The sequence below is a fragment of the Mytilus galloprovincialis genome, chromosome 5 (genome assembly GCF_965363235.1).
Source record: "Mytilus galloprovincialis chromosome 5, xbMytGall1.hap1.1, whole genome shotgun sequence".
In the NCBI taxonomy this organism is placed as follows: Eukaryota; Metazoa; Mollusca; class Bivalvia; order Mytilida; family Mytilidae; genus Mytilus; species Mytilus galloprovincialis.
The window spans coordinates 89633104-89638140 of NC_134842.1; the positions used below are offsets into that span (position 1 = coordinate 89633104).

Below are 5037 nucleotides of genomic sequence, written 5' to 3' on the forward strand. Positions count from 1 at the left end.
ATGAGTGTAATACAATTGTTTTAAATGATTTAATATAATAATAATAATTTTCTTCGGTAAAACATGTGTTGCCTTAATCATTATATACATTTGTAGTACCTGCAATTTTAACAATACCTTGTTTGTAGGTAGTATTCCTTGTAGGTGTTTCGATTAATACATCTTCAATAATTATTATCCAAATGATAAAAACAAAAAACTATAAAAAGGGCTGTACAATGGTTTTAGATAAAATTCAGTATGTAATGGTAATACCTTCATCCATATTTGTTTTTATTTAATTTAGTATATAATAACCATTCTGACAAAAAGAAAGGTTAACATAACTGTTATTTATTGACAAACATTATGTTTTTACATTGACTCTACTTCTAAAAGAATCCTTTGATCTAAGGCATTGTACTTAATCCTTTAGGGTTGTGTTCTTATGACGTCCTGTTGGTTGCATTTTAATGTTTAAAATTTTGTTCAATTACATGTTATAAAATATTCCCTAATTTTCATTCAAAATATCATTTATTTATCTATCAATGTAAATTTTTAAATCATAGAATTGTGTGATCAAATTTGATTTAATGTATTCATTTTTCTAGTCAATTTGCTTTCTAATCTTGTTCAAGAGTTTATGTTCTTCCATCTGTCCTAATCCTGCTTTTGCCTATTTTAAAACATTTATTTAAAATAAAGGTACATGTTGCCATCTGGCAATATCTGTAATTAAGATTTGATTTATCCATGATTCTTTAAGGTGCTTCAAGGTGCTTCAAGGTGGTAGTTAGTATCAATCACATTCAAACCCCCGTTTTCATAAGTATCATCGTATTTCTATTAACTGTATCTGGTTTGTCATTTTTGATAAAACATTTTCGTTTTCTAATGAAATACACATGAACTAGATAAAAAGGTAAGAATTGCTATTATCATACTTTTGATGACCAAATAAAAGTTCTTTTATTTCTAAATTTTTTCAAAGAACGAATCTTATTCTTTGCAATTTGTAAATACGTACAATTATACGAAGTATTAATTAATCTGAGAGATCATGCAGATTATGTCTTGTGAACATCTTAAAGATGCTACTTTTAAATAAATAAATAATATTACTGTAAATTCAGAAATTATTGCGTGCATTTATTATTGCGATTTGGTCATTTCAGACTTAAATGAGATTTTAATTTATTGCAATATTGAGATAAATCCTGTTCAATTCAAATACAAAATTTCAAATTGCGAGATTAAATTATCGCGATTATAAACCTGTCGCATTTGTCGCAATATTAAAACATAACTGCAATAATTTCTGAATTTTCAGTATATTATTAACTTATTTAAGCTGCAGGACTAAAAGTTGCTTTAACATGTATATGCCAATGTTTATTGCTGATTTCAAAGTCATCAAATAGTTTCAAATTTTTAACACCCATAGGAAAAAAGTGAACTGCCTCTTTGGTGTGGTTGGTCTTCGGAACAACATCCATAGAACGGCTACGTCGTGTGTCAGCACGAAAACTACGGATCGGCTTGTCGGTTTAGAACTCAATTACATAATTAAATGGTCTTTCGTTCTGAAAGTGCATGTAGTATTTGTGACGGAACTTCACGCATGCGTCAAACAACTACAAAAGAGAAATTCATTTGATTTTGAAATATTGTTTTTATAGATCAAATTTTTATTCTGTGCAATTTTCAGATGCTTGAAGGGTGATCTAATTGAAAAAAAGCATTGATACAGACTGTCGATTTGGTTATGAACTCAAAATTCAAAAGTAATGTTAGAAGTATCAAACAAAGTAAATTCTAAACAAGTAAACATTTTTTGCCAATATAGCTTTTAAAGATATTTGGTATATGATAACTGTCCTATTTGCGGTATTCTTAAAAAGCGTACTGTTCAATTTTTATCAATATTAAAAAAAAAAACGTCTTTCAAAACCAGACGACTGTCATTTTACGTAACGTACCATATGTAAATAAAGTGAAAATAAACGGGTTATGGAAAATATCTCCCCCCACAACAAAAAATGAAATGATAACGATACTACTTTGTAGCGCTTGTAATATTTAGACGTCAAGATTCTTTACTAAATGTTTAAACGTTTGATTTATTATTTTATTTTTACCTGCTTGTCTTGGATAACATTGTCATATTGTTTTATTGTAATCTCAATTTCGTACATAAAATTTCTGCTACCAATTATTTTTTATACTAAATACGCCGGCGTAAATGTTTATACGGACTTGTAAAATAATCATACAAAACAGGATGTTTTTACAAATATGACAAATAGTGTATACAGTTTTTAAATCGTCATTAGTTTGTGTATCTTGTAAACAAATGTTCAAGGACGGGTATGTATTTATAAGTTCTCACTGTTGTTATATATGCAGCCTTAAAGGTATAGAGAGATTTAAAGGTATGTTGTTTTTCTATCAAAGTTTAAAGACGAAAGTTTATATTTACAAATTATATTTTTTATGTGGGATAAGTTTTATTTCCTTTTCTTTTTTTGCAATATTTCAATTCATGATTATTCACAATTTCTGGATAGCTCACCAAATTATATCAATATAATGGATATTTAAATAAATTTCAGACATGTCAAAGATTTTCGTCGGGAATATGACATTTGTTTTCCATTTGATCGGTAACTATGGAATTCCCTTATCTTTTTTTAATATTCCTCGAAAAGTTGGGTATTTTTGTTATACTTTTTTTTATCTTGATATTATGTAAAACAAAATTGATGAACAATCACATGTTATGGTACGAAATGTACTGCCTCTGATGCTCTCTTCATTAGAGTCAATAATTAGTTTGCATCCGTGATCCGTGTTCCGTGATAAGATAAACATGAAGGTTACAGTAGTTCATCATGTTTATCGATGTTCAAATCTCGTTAATCATGTTTATCGATGTTCAAATCTCGTTAATCATGTTTATCGATGTTCAAATCTCGTTAATCATGTTTATCGATGTTCAAATCTCGTTAATCATGTTTATCGATGTTCAAATCTCGTTAATCATGTTTATCGATGTTCAAATCTCGTAAATCATGTTTATCGATAAAGAACAATCAGGATTTCAAACAGTACTTTGGTTTTGATTATCTTTAATTTATTATGAGGGTCTAAATAGGATGTACGTCAAAGAACATGATGGACAAAACATAAAGAAAAGAGAATAATGGATTTCTTAAAAGAGAATAAAATTGTTTAAAAAAGATATAGAAACGAAGACATCACATACAGATCCATTTGTATGTAGTTTGCTTCACAATCTCTTAATATCAATCGTACCTGATTGTGATTCCAAAAAAATACACGCTTCCTAGACACTCAAATCAGAACATAAAATATCATTAAAGATAACTGTTATCTGCAGTTTAAGTGGTAATGATATTTATTGAAATTTGTATTTGACGTTCCTGTTTATCCGCTCGCACATATTTAGGCGTTAGAGCAAAAAAACTTTGACATATGACCGAATACAGAAGGTATGAATCGACTAGTTTCAGAATTGCTACTCTATGTTGCCGGTCTGTAATTATTGATGCATAATGTTGTCCATTGACAATTAATGTTGGTGCTGTTTGAATAAAGTGCAACTTTCTATTTATGTTTATAATTGCAGGTTATGGCTCATAAAAGTATTATTACTGGCTATTGCAACCAACCTCAAAGTGATAAATCCACACACGATGATAAACAATCCATAACTGGGTGCCAAGTTTGCAATACAGGTTTAAATGTAGAATGTAAAGAGCGACATGATGTCTCGGCAGAAACAGAAAATCATGTCACTTCATTAAATACTGAAGAATCGGAACTGTCTAGAATTTTTTATAATAAAACACTCACCTTAGAACGCAAGATGTACACAATGTTGGCAAATGTCAATGGTTGTTCCATGCTTCCTGATGGTAGAATGGTGTTCACGTGTTCGCATTGGGGTAAAATTAAAGTCTTTAGAATAGATGGATCTGAAGAGTTCGAAATGAAGAATATTGGTCCTCTGTATGATGTAGTTTCTATAGGGAATAATACCCTTGTGATCACGTCAGGTGATGAAAGCTATTCAAGACAGATATATATAATTGATATCAAGAATAAGAAAGTGAAGAAAAAAATTAATGTGAAATCACACAGCTTTGGAGCGGCTTTGTTCAATGACAATTGTTTATGTTACTGTGCTGGAAAGCTGGGAAAACAGGAGATCTATCTGAAAGAAGAATTCATTAATAATGTTATCTCTACTGAAATGTCGCCTCATGTCTACTTGGCAATACTGCATAATACAATATACTACACAGACATGAAAACCCACAGTGTTACCTGCATTGGAACATCATGCACGGCTGCTGGTGAGCATCCATATTGGACAAAGTGGACATTCAAAGATGAAAATGTTTTGAAATCCCCAAATGGTATCGCCGTAGACAGCATTGGCAATGCATACTGTATCGGGAAGTGCGTCTTGTAATGTGGTAGTCATCTCAAACAATGGATTATTTCACAAAGAACTTCTATCTAAAGAAGATGGATTGACACATCCGGGAGCTTTGCACTATGACAGATCTACCAATAAACTGTTAGTTGCTAATTCCTATGATTACGCATATTTGTATAACGTGAACAATTGATATGAAAGATATTTATTAAGTACTTGTGTAATCGCGTATATGTTTTTTCATGCTTTTGTTATTTTTGAATTTACTATTATACTGTCTAAAAATAAAACTTTAAGCTTGCTATCTTCCTTTTCACATCAAGCGTTAATAGTTTTCTCGCCGAACCATTTCATACTTGACACCTTGGTCAGCAATGCTTAAATCCGTGGGAACAGGGGGAACAAGGATACAATACATTATTTCATCACAACGAGTAACTTATCAATACAAAATTCGAAAAATTTACCAATCAAAGACATTAGACGTTAGTCCAACTCAATTAAAAACTGATAATTTCCAACAGAAAATTCAAATGTTTGTTTTGGTGATTTTTTTTCCATGTATATTTTTCGGTTGATGAATTTTGGGT

The 5037-nt window shown here is 30.3% G+C and overlaps 1 long non-coding RNA gene across 1 annotated transcript; it reads left to right on the forward strand.

Moving 5' to 3' along the window:
• The first annotated feature begins 2028 nt into the window (after positions 1–2028).
• LOC143076678 (uncharacterized) lies at positions 2029–4749 on the forward strand. Its single transcript, XR_012978748.1, has 2 exons — positions 2029–2414; positions 3632–4749. It is a non-coding gene; the product is annotated as an uncharacterized LOC143076678 (long non-coding RNA).
• Positions 4750–5037: the final 288 nt, after the last annotated feature.